Raw genomic sequence first — 27,035 nt, 5'->3', positions numbered from 1 at the left:
TTGAAAGAACCTTTGTAACACTGCAGTTTTTGAGAGGGTTTCAACGACTATGGTAAGTTACGTAAATAAAAAACTGACACATATTAAGTAATAAAGATTGTAAATATCTTATTTTATACCACTCTGACTGTAATTTTGTTCATGTTATGTACTCTGTTCATGTGAGCTTTGTTTTCTGTTAACTGAGGTAATTCTGTAATCATGGAAGTGGGATACCATTGATAGCACATCTTTCTTTCAAAACTAGATATTTATACACAAATGGTTAAAAACTTTGGTCATCAAAATGGCAACTAAAACAAAAATATGGAAAGGTAAGCTTTCAACTGTAGCTGACTGTTGCATGAGATAAAAATAAAAAAAAAAAAAAAAAAAAAAAATAAAAAAAAATAAAAAAATAAAAAAGAAATGGCAGAACAGAGAAATTACTAGCTTCTAAGTAAGCATTCTTTTTCTAGATAAAGTAAACTCTCTTACACACGTGATGTCCTTAGGTTAGTTAGGTTTAAGTAGTTCTACATTCTAGGGGACTGATGAACTCAGATGTTAAGTCCCATAGTGCTCAGAGCCATTTGCACCATTTTCTCTTACACATGTAAGCATATTATACTTCCACATGCACCCATTCATAGCTACAGGTGAGTGGTGGCCTTTCCTCATTTTTTACTTTTATTTCCACCCTGAAATTTCTGTTATTCAAATGTTGTTGTTGTTGTTGTTGTCTTCAGTCCTGAGACTGGTTTGATGCAGCTCTCAATGCTACTCTATCCTGTGCAAGCTTCTTTATCTCCCAGTATTTATTGCAACCTACATCCTTCTGAATCTGCTTAGTGTATTCATCTCATGGTCTCCCTCTGTGATTTTTACCCTCCACACTGCCCTCCAATGTTAATTTGTGATCCCTTGATGCCTCAGAACATGTCCTACCAACCGGTCCCTTCTTCTTGTAAAGTTGTGCCACAAACTCCTCTTCTCCCCAATTCTATTCAATACCTCCTCATTAGTTATGTGATCTACCCATCTAATCTTCAGCATTCTTCTGTAGCACCACATTTCGAAAGCTTCTATTGTCGTCTTGTCCAAACTATTTATCGTCCATGTTTCACTTCCATACATGGCTACACTCCATACAAATACTTTCAGAAACAACTTCCTGACACTTAAATCTATACTCGATGTTAACAAATTTCTCTTCTTCAGAAATGCTTTCCTTGCCATTGCCAGTCTACATTTTATATCCTCTCTACTTTGACCATCATCAGTTATTTTGCTTCCCAAATAGCAAAACTCTCGTTTCCTAATATAATTCCCTCAGCATCACCTGACTTAATTCGACTACATTCCACTATCCTCATTTTGCTTTTGTTGATGTTCATCTTATATCCTCCTTTCAAGACACTGTCCATTCCATTCAACTGCTCTTCCAAGTCCTTTGCTGTCTCTGACAGAATTACAATGTCATCGGCGAACCTCAATGTTTTTATTTCTTCTCCATGGACTTTAATACCTACTCCGAATTTTTCTTTTGTTTCCTTTACTGCTTGCTCAATATACAGATCGAATAACATCGAGGACAGGCTACAACCCTGTCTCACTCCCTTCCCAGCCACTGCTTCCCTTTCATGCCCCTCGACTCATAACTGCCATCTGGTTTCTGTACAAATTGTAAATAGCCTTTCGCTCCCTGTATTTTACTCCTGCCACCTTTAGAATTTGAAAGAGAGTATTCCAGTCAACATTGTCAAAAGCTTTCTCTAAGTCTACAAATGCTAGAAATGTAGGTTTGCCTTTCCTTAATTTATTTTCTAAGATAAGTCGTAAGGTCAGTATTGCCTCATGTGTTCCAACATTTCTGCAGAATCCAAACTGATCTTCGCCGAGGTCGGCTTCTACCAGTTTTTCCATTCGTCTGTAAAGAATTCGCGTTAGTATTTTGCAGCTGTGACTTATTAAACTGATAGTTCGGTAATTTTCACATCTGTCAACACCTGATTTCTTTGGGATTGGAATTATTATATTCTTCTTGAAGTCTAAGGGTATTTCGCTTCTCATACATCTTGCTCACCAGATGGTAGAGTTTTGTCAGGACTGGCTCTCCCAAGGCCATCAGTAGTTCCAATGGAATGTTGTCTACTCCCGAGGCCTTGTTTCAACTCAGGTCTTTCAGTGCTCTGTCAAACTCTTCATGCAGTATCGAATCTCCCATATCATCTTCATCTACATCCTCTTCCATTTCCATAATATTGTCCTCAAGTACATCGCCCTTGTATAGACCCTCTTACTCCTTCCACCTTTCTGCTTTCCCTTCTTTGCTTAGAACTGGGTTATTCTAATACAATCTGCAAATAAAACAATTGTTTTCTCTTCAGAGAAATTTTAACAGATATCAAACTAAGAGGACATTTGTTGATGATATCCCTATGTAGATAACAGGTAGTGTGCCAATAATGTATGCAGGGCAGTTATAGATCAGTAAAATTTATTGAACCATGACAGACAGAGGCCTATCTTATACTGAGCATGACTCAGAACACACTACAATCTTTGGTCAAGTCTCAGATATTCCACTTACAGTTCATAAGTGACGTGTGTTGCAGTGGGTGTGCCCATGCATTAATTAATATATTACTGGCATGAAAGAAGATGTGTGTCCTATCACAGGGTGTGGTATCAAACATCTTTGAGAAATCACAGGAGTGAGACAAGTCTACAATTAGAAATTAACTGCTTATATTACATTTTTTATGTACATGCACTAATACTGTATGTATCAGTCTTTTATGAAGCATCCTTGGAGTAACGGACCAGTCATAGACTTGAAGATGGAACCTACTGAGTCAGCTTAAATTCTTTTGCAGAGACATCTTCTTAACAAGATGAATGGTTATTTTCATTATTTTACTGGTTTCTGCATCTGTTTCCTGACTGAAACCTTGAAACAGGCAGTAGTTAGTAGTGTCTGCAGCATCTGCGTTAGTAAATCAAATGCATCCTATAAAATATCCTTGTCCATCCTTATGCCTTCTCTTTTACCCATCCTCTTGCCATATGACTAAAAGTTCAAGGTGCAAAACCTGTCAGGACATACCATTTCAGTCTTGTTGTGAGTGTATTATACTCCATTGCAGAAAGCACTACTTTTGGCAATCCCTGCATAGCTTCCTTTGTGGAAAAAATCACCAGGTACCTGATCTCTTCCATAAATAGACAATGATAAACAGAGATGCTGGGCATGCTTGACTGTCCAATTTCAGATCACAATAATTAGCACAAGATTGCAGCTTCAGTGAGTGTTGTAATTTGTGTATCTAGATCATTTCCCTCTCCCTCCATCCAACAGCAGCAGACCTGAATGTATGTCTTCCCAACACTTTTTTTAATCCTACTATATTCATATCTTCAACCTGGTACAAATCCCCCTATTATTCTTGGATACCTCTCATACTGCACTGTCCCTACATTGCTCCACACTGATTTACCTGATTTACTAGCCATCTCCCCCACTCCCACATACCTTTCTTATGCACATGTGCATCTGGATCTGATTGCATGTACAGTAGACAACTCTGTTCATGAATTACCATCCCTTTCTCCCTGTCCCTCCCACTTCCTGCCCATCATATCTCCTCACTAGAATCGTCACATCTTGCTTATTCCGTCCATCCATGACACCCACACCCAAGACAAATACCCCAACTGAATCATTATTTTGGGAGGAAGAATGACTCTCTCTCTCTCTCTCTGCATGTGTGTGTGTGTGTGTGTGTGTGTGTGTGTGTGTGTGTGTGTTTCGTGCACACATCTGTACATGACCTGAAGGAGGATACAATATCCAAAGCTGAGTTAAAGAGATCATGTGTAGATGCCTATTTGCAGGCCAGTGTTGCCTTTATATGGTAGTTAGTTGTCTGTTATTTATATTAATGCCCAATTCAAAAAGTTGTCCTTATTTATCAAGGGGGTGTATACTCATGCATATTATTATATGATGGTTACAGCAGATAAACATAAATTTGACATTTTAGGTTGGCAGACAACTTGATTGGGTAAAACTTTATACTATTACATATTTCTATCACTGATTCAGCAAACCAGAACTCGTCTATATTTTTTAGAATGAAATGTTTCAAATAACAATATGTTTCACCTGATATGCATGAAGCTGCAGCAGAAGTTTTGCAGTTAACAGGAACACTGATTCATCCTTCATTGCTGTTGATGACCATGCCAAAGGTTCACTTGAAATAAATAGGTAATTCACCTCCTCTCTATACTGGGTCATAAGTTTCTTTGCTATATATAATAAAAAACACAAAGCAATTGTAGTTGATGTACATCTACAGCAAAAGATGATTTCATTTTTTAAACAATTTTCTAATTTTGATGTCAGTATAATCTCATACTCCATTTTCTTCCTGTAAGTACTGAGTAACAATTTTCTACTTCTATACATCCTCAAAAATGGATATTCTTGTCAACATCTATGTGTGTTTAAGATTCCAGAGAGATGTTATGATAACAAAAGTAGCATGCAAATTTTATAACCAACATCATATTTTTGGATTTCCACAGCTTTGGCATAATGTAATAAAGATATTTTTTCTCGAAACTTTATGATTGTGGTATTCTATGAACATGAGCCAAGAAGCCTGCCACTGTCTAAGAGATTCAGAGAATATTGGATAAATGTATCACTAAGCAATCATAGAGTAAGGAATGAATCAAAACTAAACTGTCAGAATAGTGTTAGATTCTATTAGATGCTAGAGTAATCAGCAGAATCATTATTTCACAAATGGATCAACCTGAGAATTCTGAGAAACTATTACAATGATTTAATGGTGTCAAAACATCTGAGCAGTTTAGACCTCACAAAAAATACACTATATCTCTACACAATGGTAAGGGACACCAATATAAAGGACCACATTTGGTTTGAATGTATCATCTGATGCCTTTATGAGAGCATCTGATCAGGTAAAAGGGCCAGAACTACCTAAGTCCATTACTACCTATGTTTATGGTATTTTAATTGGTTCAGCAGCATAGGAGGAACATTTTGACAGTTAATATCATCTCCTAAGTGCATTTAAGAGAGATGGAGTCATGAGAAACTTGCTGAAGGTGGCATTTGGAAGGAAGCAAATAATATTTCTAGGACGTGTGATTATTGGAAAAGGGACTTAACCTGAAGACCATTGAGAACTTCCACTGGATGTTACCATTGCCTCCTTGCTGGACACACCCTTTTGTCACATTATATTTTGAAATTAGTAAAGAGAGATGCAGTATTAGAGGTGGCAAAAAATAACGTAACTGATAGAAATAACCGGTTACTGAGAAGTAACGGTTACTGCGATAACAGTTCCTCTGATACAGGCAGTTATTTCAATAACTGTCTAATGTTAACAGTGCCTCACGCCATCTGTTGACCGAAGATCGTACTACGCTTTCCCGTCAACTCATCGGAGATCTGGCTAGGAACTAAGGGGAGGGTAGACCATTTGGAAGGCGTTCTATAGGCCATGTGAATAACTGTTGACTGCGTGCCATCTGTTGATAAGAACTGTGTACTATATCATGCGTCTTCCTTACTTTTAGCACAAACAATTAAATAAAGTTAATGTCCGAGCGATGGCTGATAGGAGCTGCAGTACAGGCATTAACAAGTACGGTCGTTCGCTTAAGCCACCGCCTCATATGTCAATTTAGCTTGGACAGGTAGTATAAAGAGAGGTACCATAAGGAATTCGAGCGACTATGGAAATAACTGTCAGAGATCGGTATTTTTCTCTGGCAGTTATCGTTATTGGCTCACAGTTCTCGCTCTCTGGCAGTTATCGAGCTACCATTACAGGTAACCTGGAAGTTGGTAACTGAATAACCGTGTGTCGGTGTTCCTGACACAGTGACTCCAGTCTTAGACTCTAAAACCCCCGTGATATTTCAGAGATGATAGTTACTGGAGCGAACAAATATTTACGTCTTTAAGGGGATACGGAACCGGATTTTGGGTTAAAAAATCGAATTTTTTTTATTGGCGTATTATATTCTGCCATGTTTCCTCTTTAAAATGACGTATCATACATAGCTCTACTACAATTATAACTATTTTATTTTTATATATTTGTGAGATCGGGTATTGCGCTTTAGTTATACACGTCTCTCGTGGCTGACCATGAACTTTTTGGCAGTACCTTTAAAGTGACATGAATTCAAATATCCCGGTTTCCAGCGACTATTTATACACTAGTTGCCCGAAAATGTTTCTCTCTGGTTTCCTCAAGTTACTCTTTGACTTTGTGGCGGGACTGTTTTGTAAACAGTGTGATATAAGAAAGTAGTTGTTGTTGAGTTATTTCGTATTTAGTGCTTCATTTTTCGCAGTGAAAATGCCTAGAGCTAAAGCAAAAGTATTTAAAAAGCGTGTGAACTAGCAAAAGAAAAGAAATAATGATTCATTAGCAAAGCAAAGCAGTTCATCATCATCACTGTTGGAAAATGTGAATCCACTTATTACTGATTTGCCGAACGAACTTACACCAAATGAAAACAGTGCTTCTCATAAAAAACTAAGAGATTTGGAAGAGAAATATAATTTACTTGATAGAGGGAATGAAGTTTTTGAACTCATTGATACGAATATATTGTGTGAAGCTCTTGAAAACAGTTTGTGCTGCAAAAAATGTCATGGAAACGTTTCTTTGAAAGTAGAATCCCATGTTGGCCTGGCTCCCCAGTTTAATTTAATATGCAGTGTTTGTAAATACAGCTGTAAGTTTCCAAGTTCGGTTTCAGTAACTGTAAATAATGGATACAAGAAAACTGAACTTTATAGTGTAAATATTAGGTTAGTTTATGGATTGCGAGCAATTGGTAAGGGCAAAGCAGCTGGTGATATGCTATGTGGTGTTCTAAATCTTCCAAGTGCACCTTCAAAGTTTGAAGCTTACAATTATGTACTAGGATCTGCAGTTGAAGATGTAGCACAGAAGTCAATGCAGGTTGCTGTGGAAGAAGCAGTGGAAGAAAATGACGGCAGTCGTGACCTCACAGTGGCGTTTGATGGCACGTGGCAGAAAAGGGGCCACACCTCCAACAATGGTGTTGTAACAGCAACTAGTGTTGATACTGGCAAGGTTATTGATGTTGCAATAATGTCTAAATACTGTAGGTGCACAGGCAGGCTGAAAAATGAACACAGTGATGACTGTATTGCTAATTATTATGGTAGTAGTGGTGGCATGGAGGTTTCTGGGGTGAAGAAAATTTTTCATCGCTCTTCACAGTGGTATAATGTTCGCTATGTCAAATATCTGGGAGATGGTGACTCTAAAGCATTCAAAGAAGTTTTGGAAAGCAAACCATATGGGAACAGTGTAAATATAAGCAAACTTGAATGTATAGGACATGTGCAGAAGAGAATGGGTGCCAGGCTGAGAAGGTTAAAATCAGTTATGAAAGGGAAAAAACTAGATGATGGGAAAACCTTGGATGGCAGAGGAAGATTGACTGATTCCATAATAGACCACATTCAGAACTGCTATGGCCTTGCAATCAGGCAAAATACAGGCAATCTTGAAGAAATGAGGAGAGCTATATGGGCTTTATATTTCCACACCGCATCCACGGATGAGCATCCACAACATGGTTTGTGCCCCAAAGGTGAAAACAGCTGGTGTAAATACAATAGGGGACTAACAACAGGAGAGAAATACATTCACCACCACAGTCTACCATCAGCCATCATGGCAGAAATAAAGCCCATTTTCAGAGATCTGGCTGACAGAAGTCTTCTGATGAAATGTCTTCACGGAAAAACGCAGAACCCCAACGAGTGCTTGAATAGTGTGATATGGCATCGTCTCCCAAAAACAGTGTTTGTCGGAATTAATACACTACATTTTGGTGTGTATGATGCTGTGGCAACCTTCAATCTTGGAAATATAACTAAATGCCAGGTCCTTCAAAAGTTGGGTATGTGTGTTGGTTCCCGTACGGTACGTGCTATGTTCTTTTTAGATCAGCACAGACTAAGGCATGCTGATAATATAATCAAGACATTAGTGAAAAAAGCAAGACAGGTGCAGAGGGGTGCCAAAAGAAGACTTGAAGATGATTATGAAGACTGTGAAGGGGGTATTAGCTACGGATCAGGAATGTTTTAATCTTCTTTCTCCGTTTCCCGTAAGTTTACTTTTTACTTCATCTAGGAACATTATCTCAGGTACTGGTCAACCTAGAAGTCTGAAATTTTTATGACGTAGTGACATAGGTCCCTATTACATACTGAAACAACGATTTTTTAATTACTTGATTTACAAAAGACTTAGGGGTGATAGTCTAGTAAAAAGCGATGGAAAAAATTTACTTAAAAATAAATGTACAATATCTCTGTAAGAAAATACTTTGACAATAAACTGTTGTTTCAGTATTGTTGTAACATATGAATGCACATACAGTAAAATTTTTACCTCTCTGTCTCCAGTAGTTTGTGAGAAAATGTTCCCTATAGTAGGCATATATTAACATTGCGGGGATAGGTGATTCCGTATCCCCTTAACATATTGCAGCGTGTCAGCAACTGTGAAATGTACAGCAAATAAACAATTTTTTCAGCCTTCAGTTGCAAGGTAATTTTACTCGTTTACCTAGGTTTCGATTCCAGTAATGGAATCTTCCTCAGAACCTATAAATTAAACCATATACGGACATATATTACTCACTAAAATACAATTTACTTAATGATCAGCTGCAATTAAAAAAATAGAAATTATTTCGAAGGATTTCAACCTTTACTCCAGTGGTGTTGACCAACAGTCTGCCTCGAATGGCCGATGCTGTTTCCTTATCTGCTTTGTCCCTTTATTATAATGCGATTGTACATGTGTGTCTTTGCATGTCGTTATATGCTTGGTAATGACATAGTTGCTAAGGCGTTTTTATGTTAAAGACATTTTATGCTTAGCACGCATGGTTTTGACACTAATTTTTAGTTACTGTAGCGGGGCTACGCCCTCTTACTATAATATTTAAAAAAAAAAAAAAAAATTATACCTTGGCTTTGTAGTTTGTCCTCAGGTAAATTGTTTAATGTTGCTATACCAATAGATAGGTGTGTCCAATTGTAGGACGGCTTTTGTCACATTTGTTTATATGTATATTGCTCTAGTAATTTTGAGACAGTTTGTCTCTCGCCCCTGCGCTTGCGCTTGCGCGTGCGCTTGGCCGCGGCCGAGTCTCGCCGCGTAACTGCTCACAACGCCTAGTTTTCGAACCGCTTACGTGTGGTCCTGAATTCTGGCCGGCGTAGCTCCGTCTACGTTCGCCTTAATGGTTTTAATTTTGACTGACATTATCTTATGGTTATGCGTCGTTATTGTTTTAATTTTTAATCTGTGACATGGCCAGTGTTTGGCTCACAAAATAATTTAATTTTTTGTAAGTATCACAATTTCTTTAATATTCCATCATTAGACAGATAATGTATTTTAGTGAGTAATATATGTCCGTATATGGTTTAATTTATAGGTTCTGAGGAAGATTCCATTACTGGAATCGAAACCTAGGTAAACGAGTAAAATTACCTTGCAACTGAAGGCTGAAAAAATTGTTTATTTGCTAAATATTTACGTACTTCTTCGGAAATAGCCGCTGGCCACCGTGAATGACAAATAACATGTCAGAAAGTATAACATAATACAGTTGAATATAATAATTATTATCCTCATCATTTGTCAGGAGATTGTCAAAATATGTGAATATATTACAGTAACTGCTAATATTTACAGAATTGATACACTGTCAGAATAAAACACAGTTACGCACTTTTAATAAATTTATCATAGACAGAATACCTGATCTTGACTGTTGCAACCAAGTGCTGTCAAAACTGAAATACAGCAGAATTTTTACCTAAGCTGGTCTATCAGTCTCTGCTACGATATTCATCTACAGAGTAGAAGGAGGGGTCAATGGAAGCGTCCGATTCCACCCGTCTGCTTCAACGTAAAAAGGTGTTGTGGTGTGTGAATGTCATTACAGCATGGTGTTATGAACTGGTTTTTGTGTGTGTGCGTGTGTGTGTGGGTGTGTGTGTGGAAGGGGGGAGGGGGCTGGCCGATCTAGTTTGCAGTGCTGGTATTTGCTGGTGGTAATTAATTTTTTTTTTTTTTCTAGCTGTGATGTTTTGTGTATTTATGGAGTATTGAAAGTGATCTAATTTATGTAGGGATGATTGATTTATGGACTTTTGGGATTGTGGTTTTATTTTTCGCAGTTGTAGGTGTTGGTTTTTTGGCATCAGTAGCTATGGTGGACCTATATAGGTCACCGGAAATGACTGATTCCCATTTTCATAGTTGTACGTGTTGATGTTTTGGAATCGTCATCTGAGGTTTACCTATGTAGGTCAAGGGAAATGTCCGATTCCAATTTTCGTGCTTTTAGTTGTGGGTATTGGTGTTTTGGTATGGTCACCTACGGTTGACCTATAGTCTTCAAGGGAAGTGTCCGATTCCTGCAGATTTTTGTTGGTGCAGCAGAATGCTGTATTTTTTTTCTTTTTGTTCTTCATTTTGTGTTTTGGGGTCATGGTGTTTTTTTACTAGCTTGTCCTCACCCTAAAACCCCCAACTTCCCGCAGTTGTCCCGTTGGTTTGATTGTATTTTTGATGGGAGATGTTATTGTATTATATATATGTATCTTCGTGTTTGTTGCCATGTGTATGTAGTGACGTCATAGACACACTTAAAATAGCCATTTCCGGCATATTTATAATGGGTGGAATCAGACACTTCTGTATCATAAAGTCTTTCAAACACACTGTAAACTGTGCTTTATCTGAAACCAAGTTTTTAATAGTTGCTGACTTGCTGGCAGTTTATTGAAAATGCATGTTCCTGAATATTGGACCCCTTTTGGACCAAGGTAAGTGATTTTAGGTCTTTATGTAGATTTCTGTTCCTATTTCTAGTACTGATATTATGTATTGAGCTTCCAGAATGAGATTTTCACTCTGCAGCGGAGTGTGCGCTGATATGAAACTTCCTGGCAGATTAAAACTGTGTGCCCAACTGAGACTCGAACTCGGGACCTTTGCCTTTCGCGGGCAAGTGCTCTACCATCTGAGCTACCGAAGCACGACTCACGCCCGGCACTCACAGCTTTATTTCTGCCAGTATCTCGTCTCCTACCTTCCAAACTTTACAGAAGCTCTTCTGCGAACCATGCAGAACTAGCACTCCTGAAAGAAAGGATATAGCGGAGACATGGCTTAGCCACAGCCTGGGGGCGTTTCCAGAATGAGATTTTCACTCTGCAGCGGAGTGTGCACTGATATGAAACTTCCTGGCAGATTAAAACTGTGTGCCCGACCGAGACTCGAACTCGGGACCTTTGCCTTCTGTAAAGTTTGGAAGGTAGGAGACGAGATACTGGCAGAAGTAAAGCTGTGAGTACCGGGCGTGAGTCGTGCTTCGGTAGCTCAGATGGTAGAGCACTTGCCCGCGAAAGGCAAAGGTCCCGAGTTCGAGTCTCGGTCGGGCACACAGTTTTAATCTGCCAGGAAGTTTCATGTATTGAGCTATTGGTTGGAAATACTTGTAACAAATTTCATTAAGGAATAAATATACTAGGAAGCAGTGGTTAGAATACAAAGTTCCTTGAACAGGTTCCTGCATGATGTTCTTGAATTTATACCACAAACGATTTTTATCACACGCATTTACATGCGAAAAACTTTTGCTACGTTTGAGGAGTTACCACAGAATATGCTCCCTTATGAAATAATAGAGTGAAAAAATGTGGTATGCCCTTCCCACCTGAATTTATTATCGAGTTGTAGTCCCAGAAATGTAACACTGTCAACCTTTTCGATCTGCTTGTCTTCATATGTTTTAAACATGCTGTAGCTGGAGAAATCGAGCAGTTTCCAAATCTCACATAAAACTTGGATTAGCGTACTCACACTTTCCCCAATAGGACTATCTTTTACAGCACAGGAGTAAACGAATCCGTCACATTACATATATTTTTTGTTGTATTACAAGGCTGTACACTTTATTCTATTATGTGAGCAGCACAAGAAATTAAGCTTCGAATTTAACCTACAGTACTCAGTTTACATATTACTTCATACTTAAAAACGCTCGTTGTTAACATTTTACTTAAACAGTGCTGTGGCAAAGTTCCGCGTACTTTCTGTTGCAGCTGCGAAGATAATATTTCTAATAGCGACCGATAACTTACAAACATATAATATGAAACACTAATAATCAATCTAACATCAACTAAAATGTACCCGGAGTTAATAAGCTAAGGTTATGACACGATTCATACGACATTCCTGCCATTTCACACTACTTGCCGTTATACTGATAACTAAACTGATGGATTCCAACTATGTCGTTATTTAATTATAGCCCCTCGGAGTATTCGGTATTTGCTAGCGAAAAATAGCTCGGCAGTTATTAGTAACCGTTAACAATAATGGTTATCAAAGAATAACTGGAACTGTGATAACGGTTACTCCAGAATAACCGTTTGGCTCATCTCTATGCGGTATGACCTGGGGAGAGGAGAAGCAGAAAGCTTTTGGAGGTATTCATTTCGAATTTCTAGCAGCACACATTCTGACCCGCCTGAATTTGGTACAACATTTTACACAGGCTCAGATGGTAGTGAGGATGGGATGGGTTCCCCTCTATTTAAAGTGTACAATGTCAATAGTATGTGGGCACCACATGACTACCATTGCCAGCAAGGCATTAACTTTGTGGGAAACAAAGCACATCATTACTGAGAGAGAAGAATTGACCATTGTTTGAGCTTTTAGTAAGTTTTGATTCTATCTGATACATCCCTGTGCTCACAGACCACAGAGCACTATAATTTTTAATGAAATGTCAACTGAAACAGAATCAGCTGACAAGATGGACACTTGCACTTTAAAAATATTCTTCCTTCTCATCTTGTCTGGGAAGTCTCCCCTCACCCAGGCTTCTGGGCATCTTTGTCAAATTCTCCCCATTTATTACACCTCACTAGTCCTTTTTCTTCATCCTTCTTCTTTCCCTTTCAACTCTTCAGCCAGAGGAAGGAGCCACTGCTTCTAAAAGTTTGCAGAAATCAGTATCTTTATATGCGTTGCCACTTGGTGAGTAGATTTTTTCCTTTCCCTATCCAATTACATTATACAGTTATAAATAATTTACATATACAATAAATAGACAATAATGGTCACAGACTGAAGAAAAGTATATGTATAAAATTCTTTGTGATCCAAATTAACGGCGATCAAAAACTGAGGTAGCACAATAAGTTCAGTTTTGGATACTGTTAGCTGTGCATCTCATGAGTTAACATGTACACAAAAATGCTTGCTCCTTTTTATATATGAAATTATATTCTTGGATCATCATCATCAACACTTCATCTTTCATAGGTTGGTGACTCATCACAAAATCCTGTTAACAGTCTGTCTCCATTTCCCTTGGTCTTCTGCATCTCAAAGTAGGTGGCACAGTGTTTTGTTTGTCTTTTCCTTTATCTGGTCTATCCACCATCACAGGGGTCTTCCCTGCAATCTTTTCCCTTCAGCTTTGCCTTGGATGATCACGTTTTCCAAGGTATCATCCTATTGTCAAATTATGTGATCAAAGAACTACAGGATTTGCTGGAAACTAATATTGGACAACTTCTTCTCCACCCTGAGTTCTTGAAGGACTGATTTACTGGTCTGTTTGTCCATCCCTCCTATTTGCTGCAACCTCCTACACGTTCACATCTCAAAAGCATCAATTCTTTTGTAGTTCCCCTCAGTGCCATAAAGAAAAACTGAAAACACCAGGAATTTCACCACTCTCAGCTTAGTATGTCTGGTTAGGGCTCAGTCTTTCCACATCACTGTCAACTTTGATGTACCTTCCATACCCAGTACAATCCTATGTCATATTTCCTGTGTAGAACCACCCTCTCTCTGAACCACTGAGCCCAAGGGGTAGGCAAAGTGATCTACTTCTTCCTATTCTGATATTCTGATAGTTCATCAATAGCTCGTAGTGACTCACTTGTGCGTTCTTAGACTTTTTATTATAAATTGACTTTGCATTATTAATTGACAATCCACATTTCTTGCTTTCTCTCTTAATTCTATCCAGTAGTTCCTTCATTTCCACTTGCAGCTCCACACAGTGTGGCGTCATTAGCAAACCTTAAATTACTGATGCTTCATCCTCCAGTTTCAATCCTACCAGTCCATCCCTTAAGGCATTTTATCATAATATGTTCTCCATAGATGTTAAATAGAACAGGTGATAGAATGCATCCCTGCCTAACTCCTTTACATGTTTAAAAGGACTTGAAATAATTTTATCTAACCTGGTTGTTGCCTTACTATCAGAGTAGAGATTTCTGATAAGCATAATAAGATGATCAGCAACACCCATTTCTGTTAGTATGCTCCGCAGTTCTTTTCATTGGGCACAGTTAAAAGCCTTGCTACAGTCCAAGAAAAAAAGAACTAATGCAGTACTGAATCCCCCACAATTTTCAGTGAGCTGTCTGACATTGAGAATCTGCTCTTGTGTCCCTTTATTAGCTCTTGTGTTCCTTTATTACATACAAACCCAACTTGCTCTGGTGGTTTTTTTTTTATTCTTGGATAGCAAACTAAAATTGGTGAAGCATTTACTCTGGAAAAAGAATAACAAAAGTTTATTGAAAGTGAATAACTACACTTCTTGGACAATTGTCATCAAAGCTCAGACAATTCTTGTACTCATTTACACATTTATTCCTGAATGGTGGATGTGGCTAACAAAAAATCAGTTTACACAAATGCAAAATGATTCACAAAAGTAGTTTTACATACATTTTACTTCCTTGTTTAGCATTCAGTGTGGGGTAACAATGTGAGGGTCTTCAGTAAATTATCTGATTATCTAAATTTGTTAACTGGAAAATCCTGATAGTAGCATAATAAGTTACAAATAGCTACTCATGTCCGAAAGTACAGACACCATATCCATATAAGTATATAGTTCTGGTAATTATGGATATGGATATGTCTGAAAGAACAGACACCATATCCATATAAGTATATAATTCTGGCTATGACCTTCCCCTTCTGTGTGGATGCACACATATTACCGAAACCCTTACGGGACTTGGTAAGAATGTCTTCCATGAATAGTGAATGTGTTGGGTAGGGACACTACGAATCTAATGTGTGGACATATAAGGTGGGAATGTGGGTCTCGCAGTAGGCGTGCACGAGATAGTCCCAGCAGTCGCACTATCCTTTGGAAACATTCCACGTGGGAAAAATATATCTAAAAACAAAGATTCTGTAACTTATCAAATGAAAGCATTGGTACGTTGATAGAAACAATAACAAACACAAACACACACACAAATTTCAAGCTTTTGCAACCCAGGGTTGCTTCATTAGGAAAGAGGAAAGGAGAAGGAAAGACGAAAGGATGTGGGTATTAAGGGAGAGGATACGGAGCCATTCCAATCCTGGGAGCGGAAAGACTTACCTTGGGGGGAAAAAGGGACAGGTATACACTCGCACGCACACACATATCCATCCGCACATAACAGACACAAGGAGACATATGTAAAGGCAAAGAGTTTGAGTAGAGATGTCAGTCGAGGCGGAAGTACAGAGGCAAAGATGTTATTGAATGACAGGATTGAAATTAGCGGAGTTTGAGGCCTGGTGGGTAACGGGAAGAGGATATATTGAAGGGCAAGTTCCCATCTCCGGAGTTATGATAGGTTGGTGTCAGTGGGAAGTGTCCAGATAACCCAGACGGTGTAACACTATGCCAAGATGTGCTGGCCGTGCACCAAGGCATGTTTAGCCACAGGGTGATCCTCATTACCAACAAACACTGTCTGCCTGTGTCCGTTCATGCGAATGGACAGTTTGTTGCTGGTCATTCCCAGATAGAAAGCTTCACAGTGTAGGCAGGTCAGTTGGTAAATCACGTGGGTGCTGTCACACGTGGCTCTGCCTTTGATCGTGTACACCTTCCGCGTTACAGGACTGGAGTAGGTGGTGGTGGTGGGAGGGTGCATGGGATAGGTTTTACAGTGGGGGCGGTTACAAGGGTAGGAGCCAGAGGGTGGGGAAGGTGATTTGGGGATTTCATAGGGATGAACCAAGAGGTTACGAAGATTAGGTGGATGGCGGAAAGACACTCTTGGTGGAGTGGGGAGGATTTCATGAAGGATGGATCTCATTTCAGGGCAGGATTTGAGGAAGTCGTATCCCTGCTGGAGAGCCACATTCAGAGTCTGATCCTGTCCCAGAAAGTATCCTGTCACAAGTGGGGCACTTTTGGGATTCCGGACACTTGTCCACTTAACATCTTTTCTTTATTTGTGTGTGAGGGATGTTTCCTGAAAGTTTGGCTGTACTTCTCACACACAAATAAAGAAAAGATGTTAAGTGGACAAGTGTCCGGAATCCCAAAAGTGCCCCACTTGTGACAGGATACTTTCTGGGACAGGATCAGACTCTGAATGTGGCTCTCCAGCAGGGATACGACTTCCTCAAATCCTGCCCTGAAATGAGATCCATATATATATACTGCTCGTCTGTTCTTTCAGACATGTCCAAAAGAACAGACACCATATCCATATAAGTATATAATTATTGGTGAGGTGAAAATACTGTTTGCTTTCATTTTCTTAAATGCACATATCTTTAATTTACTTTTCTACTTTGAGATCAGAAACGTCACTTAAGTAAGCATCACTCACCTTTCCTTAGGGCAATATCAGCACCTTCATTCTTTTCTATGCTTACATAGAACAAGTGTAATATTATCCATGCTTCCATAATACGAGGGTGGAAATAAATGGCAGCCCCAAAGAATAGCTCTGCCTCCTGCCGATCACCATTTGTTGAGTGAAATATACCATACAGTAATAATCTGTGGCCAGAATAAGAAGAGCATACTCTGTTTTCCTTGGTTAAATACATAAATAATTTGGATTGCATACATTTACATAACAAGGACATCAAAAGTTGAGCCAAGAAGACTTCAGAATGAATCATTCTGCAGCAGAATGTCACAGCTGAGAGACTTCCTGACATATTATAATTAAATGATACACCCAAATCCTTGCATTACATGGGCAATACTCTTATTGACTGAGCTATCTAAGCATACTTCACCTTCTGACCTTCAATTCTGCCAGTACTTCTCTGTTACTCTCCAAACCCTACAAAAGATCTCTTGCATACCCTAGAAGAGTAGGGAGTGTAGATCCAGCAAGCTATGCAAAAGAGAATTTGAAGAGTTTTGAAAGTAGAAGAGAGGTGCTGACACAACTGAATCTGTACAGGTGGGTGGTGAGTTGCACTTGCATAGCTGAGTCAGTAAAAAAATTGCTCACAAAAGACAACGGTCTGGTTTTGAATGTATTTTAGCACAGATTCCTTTTTCTTGAAGAGTCGAACTGACTTTTTTTTTTTTTTTACATACTGTGACTAATCAGAATTACATATTATTCTTTCTATTCATTTCTTCTCATCCCTTCTGGTAAGTAACCCCTGAACTGGGTTATGGGCAACTTTTCCCAACTCTTGTACTGCCTCGAGAATTTCGGGGTAAATTCTAGGGACCCTCGTATTTCCACTGTCTCAAACACACATTATTTTAGAGATGAGTGTGGTAAAGTAGAATTGTGTCTACTGCACCACAATTATGTGTGGGCAGGATGGACATGTATCGGACGGATGATTGGTGCGGGCAGGTAGTGGCCGAGCCCGCCTAAACGTGAAGTACTCCATGCATCATCAAACATTATTGTGTGAACATTTGAATGTTGTTGAAAGGAGAGAAGAGACGGTTACTTATTCATTCTTTCTCTTACTTTTGTAAGGTTTGGACAGTTGTCTTGGAGAGATTTGTAGACTTTATTTAGGGACAAATGAATGTGATAGTTTCTGAAGGGCCAGAAAGTGTCGAGGTTACAAAAAAAGTTTTAATTTTTTGAAAACTGTTATGTATGATGAAAATACAGTGAGATTGAGTTCAAAGTATTCTCAAGTGTATGGAGTTATTTTAAAAGTATGAAAAATTCCTCCAAAGTAGCATCTTACCTTCAGAGAAGAAGTTGTGCAGGACAATGCAGCCGGTTATCATGTAAAGAAAATCGGCGAAGCGACTCCAAGTAAGTTTGATAGCCAAGGGGGAGTGTGAGTCGTGCACACCAGTACCACAGTGTCACCCTTAATCACCGGAAACCACCAGACTCTACTCATGTCCTAAACCTCACCAGTCCGTTTCCTTTGCACCTCTTCCTTCCCCTTCAAACCTTAGCGGAATCATAAACAGAAGGTCGGTGAGTGAAAAATATATCGCCAAAATAAAGTGTGCTCTTTAAGAACAATGTGATCGTCTTGGGGCAATTTTTATAGACCCAAACAAATTCCTATGTGAAAACTCACTAGCGAAGGATGGCTTGCATTTAAATAGACTGGGGTCTGTAACGTTCAGCAGAATGTTTGCAGATGTCTGCAAAATCATTAGATGCAAGGGAAACTAATATGGCCTGAAGGGGATGAAAAATCATACACTCCAGCTGGAAAAGAAAAATATAAGCACCATACAAAAAAAGACGATACTAAAGAATTTGCCCCAGAATACAGCTCACAACATGTAAACCAACAAAAGAAAAATTACATAAAAGTACTTCATCAAAATATTCAATACTTTGGTAACAAAAAATTAGAAGCAGAAGTACTCCTGAGTGAAGTAAGACCAGACATATTATGCATAAGTGAACATGGACTAACTGAAAGTAAAATACATAATGTGGCACTAAAGGACTACAAACTAGCTAGTTACTTCTGCAGATCTAAATACAAGGGTGGTGGCGTTTGTATATATATTAAAGCAGGTACTCTATCAAAGAATGTAAACAGTGAAGCTGCTACATTTCCCATAGCTAGAGAAAAAGACTTTTAAGTTACTGATATAGTGGCAGAGGATTTTAGAGTGTTTTGTGTGTACAGGTCACCATGTGGCAATATTAGCATCTTTCTAAAAAAAGTTGCTAGCTTATTGAGAATGAATATGAAGAGAAATCTTATTATATGTGGAGATTTCAACATTGACATGGGAAAAGACACAAAAATAAGACAGGATTCTGAAGAATTGTTAATACAGCATAACATGAAAGTGACAATAACTTCACCAACAAGAGTGACTTCACAAAGTGAGACAATTATTGACAACATAATTACTAATATGTGTAACTATGAGTCACATGTAGTTCAGACAGAAATATCTGATCATCATGGACAACTAATCAGCTTTTGCAGAAGTAATGACACAGTATCAGAACCAAAACAAACAACCAAAGAAATTAGGATCATCAGTGAACAAAATATCAACATCTTTAGAACAATGTTAAGTAAGGAAACCTGGAATGAAACCCTACAGGCCCAGAGTGTAAATGAAAAATATGATGAATTTATTTCAACAATTAAATACAATTTTAATGTAGCATTTCCCAAAGTAAAGAGACAAGAAAGGCATCAAGATCAAACACAGTGGATTACGAGTGAAATACTAGAACAGCGAAGGAAGCTTCAGGACGTGAGACGGATGGGCGAAGCTGAAAACTATAAAATGTTAAAAAAGAAGTATAGAAAAACAATAAGAGAAGCGAAAACAAGAGCAATTGACACCACTATAGCGAACTCAAAAAACAAGGCAAAGGCAGCTTGGAATGCAATCAATGCTGAAAGAAAGGAAAAAGATGGGCCAAACAAAGAAGAAGGTATTAGGTCAATTAAAGTAGACAACACAGTGGTCACAGATGGTATGGAAATAGCAAACGTACTGAATAATAACTATATCAGTGTAGTAGAAAACCTAAAATTGGAAAGAAATAGTCAAAAACAGAAGGGTATTAAGGTACCAAAAAGATCATGCAGTACTATGTTCTTAAGACCAGTCACGGAAGATGAATTGCGGAAAACTATACAGAAACTGAAGTCCAAGAAATCAGCTGGTGATGATGAAATATCAAATCATGTAATAAAGCTGGTATGTGAGGAGATAATAAGACCACTGCTGAACATAGCAAACTGTTCTTTCAGAGATGCAATTTTTCCAGAAAAACTGAAGATAACGAAGGTAGTGCCAGTGTACAAGAAAGGGTGTAAGGATGATCCCAACAACTACAGACCAGTTTCACTGATATCAGGTTTCTCAAAAATCCTAGAAATGCTTATGTATACCAGATTAGTTAACTATTTGGACAAACATAACATTCTCATGACCTCACAACATGGTTTCAGAAAGGGTAAATCTACAGAATCAGCAATTGTCAGTCTAACAGAATACATTTTACAGTCCTTAGATGAGAAAAAGGTTGTCTCTGCAATGTTTCTGGATCTTTCAAAGGCATTTGACACTATTGATCATGAAATGCTGATACAAAAATTAAGCAACTATGGCATTCGGGGGCAACAAGGTGAATGAATAAAATCATACTTGTGCAACCGCAAGCAGTATGTATCATTAGGAAACTCATACCAATCAGAAACCAAATCCATCAAATATGGAGTGCTGCAGGGTTCGGTAATGGTGCCATTGTTATTTAATGTATTTGTTAATGATATAGGTGTTGAGGAGGAATAAAAGAAAATATTGTATGCTGATGACATGATAATACTAAATAGTGACCAAAATATGGAACAGCTTGAGAGAAGAGCATACATATCTGCAAATGTCACAGCTCAATGGCTGTTGGAAAATGAACTGGTTATAAATCTAAAAAAGACTATGTATGCAGTGTTTAAAAACAAGGAAAAGGCTGTAGACATGGATTTAGAGGTTGATGGAACAAGGCTGGAAGTAGTAGAATCTGCTAGATTCTTAGGTATTCTTGTGGATAATGAACTGAAATGGAAAAAACATATTAATAATGTCTGTAAGAAACTGAGCTCTGTCATATTCTTAATGATGCAGCTATCACAGTATTCAGACAAGAACCTTCTGTGTACAGTGTATCATGGACTTTTCGAACCATACTTACAGTATGGAGTGACGGTGTGGGGAAACTCAAACAAACAAGAGACAAAACAAGTGTTCACATTACAAAAAAAAGCAATAAGGACCATTTTAAGAAGAAAGACCTCTGAAACATGCAGAAACTGTTTCAAGAATTTAGGTGTCTTAACTTTTTCATCGTTGTATATATACAAAACAATAATGTACATCACAAAAGGTAGTGAGGACTGGATTACAAATGCTAGTGTACACACCCACAATACAAGAAAGAAGAATGAAGTATGGAGCATACCCCACCAACTGGCAATGCTAGAAAAAGGACCCCAGTACTCTGGTATCAGACTACTAAGAAGTCTGCCCAAAACCCTGCAAGATAGTGTACTTCACAATGACTTTACAAAGAAACTTAAAGACTATCTCATTGAAAAAGAGTTTTACAGTGTTGCAGAATACTTATGCCATTAAATTTGTATATATTGTTACTCATAATCAGTGATGTAAAAATGTAAGCTAAAGGTGTAGAAAAATAAGTGATAAAGAATTTTAATACTTTGACATGTCCTATATTACACGTACATTTACTGTACACAATGTAATCTTACAGGATCAAATAAAATTCAATTCAATTCAATTCAATTCAAATTCTGCCAGGAGGAGGATCCACTGGCTGCAAAAGCTTGCAAATTTGTCTACCTTTATATGTGTGCTCTCCTGCTGCTGCTTGGTGAGTAGAATTTCATCTATCCCATTACATTAAACTATTTCACTGATATTAAGTATGTACTTAAAAAGTTAACATTATATCTATTCTGAATTCAAGCCATTTACTGACTATCCAGATTTTGGTAATACAAGGAGAAATAAAATAAACAGAATGGAAATGACTTACATTAATTTTTATCTTCACTTCTCTTTTTGCCTAATATCTAAGTCATCACTATCATCATCACCATCATCATCATCATCATCACTGGTATTTTCATTGTCATTTGTAATCCTAATGCCACTTCTTCCTTCCTGGCACTCCTCTCTTATTATGTCATGTTCTAAACCATCCATGTCATTGGAAATGCAGTACATTTTGAATAACTTCGCTGCAGGATTACTTCAAATTCAGAAGTTAAGGATTCATTGGCTAGCATGGATACTCCGCCCCCCCCACCCCCCCTCTCCATCACTCCCTGGAGAGAGGAAATAGTCTCCTTGAAGAAGTAACTGACTGTAAAGATAATAGAATGCAGGACTTCATGGCTAGTATTTGTGTTATTGCTGATATTTGTTTTATGGGCATAGGGCCATTGTCCAAGGCATAATTCTCTGGCAAATGTTTCATTTTCCAATACTGGAGACAGCGTCGAAAACTTTAATGTCTCAAAAAAGCAGTTACAGCCTCAAACAAGCTCCGCAAACTGAACTGTTCCACACAACAGTTGGTTCATGATGTCATCAGGATGCTGCCTAAGATAACAGTGTCATGCCAATGGAGCTTGCACTGGGGAAGAGTTGGTGTTATTTGTTTTATTTAGCACTAAGGCACACAACTGTCTAGTTTCAATCCTTCGTCTTTTCAGCTAAAATTGTTTTTGCAATTTTGAATTTCTGTGGCCTCTCTCTACATTCTACCACAGTAATGTCTAGATCTTGCTAAAACCACAGTGTCAGAGACATGAATTTAGTGTTTCTCTGGTCCCAACACTTGATCTGCTACTGCTGATTTTTCCATCTAGCCCAAGTGACAATTGCTCTTCTGTTACTTGGGGTGTGTGTTAATGCTTCTTTTGGTAGTTTCTATGTCCTCTTGATGGCAAGTGCTAGGGATTTTATATACTTCTGATGTGGCACGCAGAATGGATTAAGTCCTTTGCAGTGTTCAAATATTCAAGCATCTTTGGTGTTGATTTAATTACTAGACCAATACTAAGTTTTCTCAGAACTCCGGTGATGTGATCTGTGAGAGTTTTTACAAATGGATGGGAAACTGTCCCTTTAGTTACTCCCTTTTTCATTAGAAACTCTAGACCTTTTACAGTGTAGTGACTTATTTATCTTTTTAAGCGTAGCTATTTCTGAGGGCAGTTCATAAATGATCGAGTTCATCTTCCAAGTACTGTAGTTCATAGATTCTTTCATTGCGGTCCACCAATGATTTTGAAAACTTCATTTTTATGCTTAGAATGACGACTGGAATTGCTATGAAGGCACTACACCATAGAAGGTCTATAGATCCTACTGAGAAAGAACGAGCTGAAGGGAAAGTTTTCCTCTCATTCATAAAATCTGTCATGGAGCAGCATCATCAAAGTACTCAGAAGATACAGTATAGACACAATGTTTAAACTAATAAGAAAGATGTGTGAATATTTCATCACTACAAAGCTTATTTGAAACTGTAACTGCTTTCTCAGACACTAAAGCATCTCCAGCATTGGAAGACAAAATGTTAGGCAGACAATTATGTCTTGACCACAACCATATGCCCACAAAACAAATATCGATAATATAACTGTAAAGCTGTCACAGGCTAGTCTTAAAGCAGCTTTTCACAATGACAATTTGAAAGTATGAGCAATCTTCCCAAACCCAACCATTGTTGACAACTATTACCTTCCACCATCATTAGAACCTTCATAACATCATTTTCAACCCATGTAACATTCCTATCCCACTATATGTACCCAAAAGTTTCTACCCCTACAACTGTTCCTGTTGCAAAACCCACTCTATGCGGCCACTTACTACCACATACTCCCGGCGCACTACCAAAAATTCTACATCAAAGGCAGAGCAACATGGGAACCATGCATGTTGCTTGCCAACTAATATGTGTTGACTGCATGGTTTTTTACATAGTAATGGCCATCACTAAACTACCTGAGCACATGAATCAACACAGACGAACCCTGTACCTTGAGATACTCAGCAGCCAATTGCTCAGGATGCTCTTCAAAGTGATTAAATGGACTTATATGGGAGGTACACCACAGGGGCCATTTGGATCCTTCCATTGGGACCAGCTTTCCTGAACTATTGAGCCTGGAACTTGTTCTCTAACAAATCCTTGTGTTCAGCCAATGTAATTAACAACCTTCCTCTTCCCCTTGTTGGTTGTTGTTGTTGTTGTGGTCTTCAGTCCTGAGACTGGTTTGATGCAGCTCTCCATACTACTCTATCCTGTGCAAGCTCCTTCATCTCCAGTACTTACTGCAACCTACGTCCTTCTGAAACTGCTTAGTGTATTCATCTCTTGGTCTCCCTCTATGATTTTTACCCACCACACTGCCCTCCAATGCTAAATTTGTGATCCCTTGATGCCTCAGAACATGTCCTACTAACCGGTCCCTTCTTCTTGTCAAGTTGTGCCACAAACTCCTCTTCTCCCCAATTCTATTCAATACCTCCTCATTAGTTATGTGATCTACCCATCTGATCTTCAGCATTCTTCTGTAGCACCACATTTCTAAAGCTTCTATTCTATTCTTCTCCAAACTATTTATCGTCCATGTTTCACTTCCATACATGGCTACACTCTGTACAAATATGTTCAGAAACATTTCCTGACACTTAAATCTATACTCGATGTTAACAAATTTCTCTTCTTCAGAAACACTTTCCTTGCCATAGCCACTCTACATTTTATATCCTCTCTACTTCAACCACCATCAGTTATTTTGCTGCTCAAATAGCAAAACTCATCTACTACTTTAAGTGTCTCATTTCCTCATCTAATTCCCTCAGCATCACCTGATTTAATTTGACTATATCCCATATCCTTGTTTTGCTTTTGTTCATGTTCATCTTATATCCTCCTTTCAAGACACTGTCCATTCCATTCAACTGCTCTTCCAGGACTTATTCTGTCTCTGACAGAATTACAGTGTCATCGGCAAACCTCAAAGTTTTTATTTCTTCTCCATGGATTTTAATTCCTACTCCAAATGCTTCTTTTGTTTCCTTTACAGATTGCTGTATATCCAGATTGAATAACATCGGAGATAGACTACAACCCTGTCTCACTCCCTTCTCAGCCAATGCTTCCCTTTCATGTCCCTTGACTCTTATAACTGCCATCTGGCTTCTGTACATATTGTAAATAGCCTTTCGCTCCCTGTATTTTACTCCCGCCACCTTTAGAATTTGAAAGAGATTATTCCAGTCAACATTGTCAAAAGCTTTCTCTAAGTCTACAAATGCTAGAAATGTAGGTGTGCCTTTTCTTAATGTTTCTTCTAAGATAATTCGTAAGGTCAGTATTGCCTCACGTGTTCCAGTATTTCTACGGAATCCAAACTGATCTTCCCCAAGGTTGGCTTCTACTAGTTCTTCCATTCGTCTGTAAAGAATTCACAATAGTATTTTGCAGCTGTGGCTTATTAAACTGATTGTTCGGTAATTTTTACATCTGTCAACACCCGCTTTCTTTGGGATTGGAATAATTATATTCTTCTTGAAGTCTGTGGGTATTTCGCCTGTCTCATACATCTTGCTCACCAGATGGTAGAGTTTTGTCAGGACTGGCTCTCCCAAGGCCGTCAATAGTTCTAATGGAATGTTGTCTACTCCCGGGCCCTTGTTTCGACTCAGGTCTTTCAGTGCTCTGTCAAACTCTTCACGCAGTATTGTATCTCCCACTTTGTCTTCATCTACATTCTCTTCCATTTCCAGAATATTGTCCTCAAGTACATCGCCATTGTATAGACCCTGTACATACTCCTTCCACCTTTCTGCTTTCCATTCTTTGCTTAGAACTGGGTTGTTGGTAGTATTTAATTTTTTAGTTAATCAGTTATGGCTTTAGTAAATACTTTTTATCATCATTGCTCCTCTCTAGTTCTGTGAATTCTTTTAATTTCGCACTGTCATGCTAGTTCTTAATTGCAATATTTATTTCACTTCTCATTACCCTTCCATTAAATTCATCTTAAAATTTTCCCTCTGTACTTCTAGCATGTCTCAAAAATGAGATCAACACGAAGTGCAAAATGGCTAAGAAGGGATAGCTAGATGACAAATGTAAGGATGTAAAGGCATATATCACAAAGGTAACATAGATACTGCCTACAGGAAAGTAAGAGAGCACTTTGAAAAAATAATATATATATATATATATATATATATATATATATATATATATATATATATATATATATATATATATATATATCTGCTTGTGAGATGTCTGCTTGTGTCTGTATATGTGTGGATGGATATGTGTGTGTGTGCGAGTGTCCTTTTTTCCCCCAAGGTAAGTCTTTCCGCTCCCGGGATTGGAATGACTCCTTACCCTCTCCCCTAAAACCCACATCCTTTCGTCTTTCCCTCTCCTTCCCTCTTTCCTGATGAGGCAACAGTTTGTTGCGAAAGCTTGAATTTTGAATATATATATATATATATATATATATATATATATATATATATATATATGAATATAACAGAGGGAAACATTCCACGTGGAAAAAATATATCTAAAAAGAAAGATGATGAGACTTACCAAACAAAAGCGCTGGCAGGTCGATAGACACACAAACAAACACAAATATACACACAAAATTCAAGCTTTCGCAACAAACTGTTGCCTCATCAGGAAAGAGGGAAGGAGAGGGAAAGACGAAAGGATGTGGGTTTTAAGGGAGAGGGTAAGGAGTCATTCCAATCCCGGGAGCGGAAAGACTTACCTTAGGGGGAAAAAAGGACAGGTATACACTCGCACACACACACATATCCATCCACACATACAGACACAAGCAGACATGTGGATGGATATGTGTGTGTGTGCGAGTGTATACCTGTCCTTTTTTCCCCCTAAGGTAAGTCTTTCCGCTCCCGGGATTGGAATGACTCCTTACCCTCTCCCTTAAAACCCACATCCTTTCGTCTTTCCCTCTCCTTCCCTCTTTCCTGATGAGGCAACAGTTTGTTGCGAAAGCTTGAATTTTGTGTGTATATTTGTGTTTGTTTGTGTGTCTATCGACCTGCCAGCGCTTTTGTTTGGT

Source organism: Schistocerca nitens, chromosome 7 (assembly GCF_023898315.1).
Source record: "Schistocerca nitens isolate TAMUIC-IGC-003100 chromosome 7, iqSchNite1.1, whole genome shotgun sequence".
Taxonomy (NCBI): domain Eukaryota; kingdom Metazoa; phylum Arthropoda; class Insecta; order Orthoptera; family Acrididae; genus Schistocerca; species Schistocerca nitens.
Note: the sequence above shows the minus strand (reverse complement) of the source record.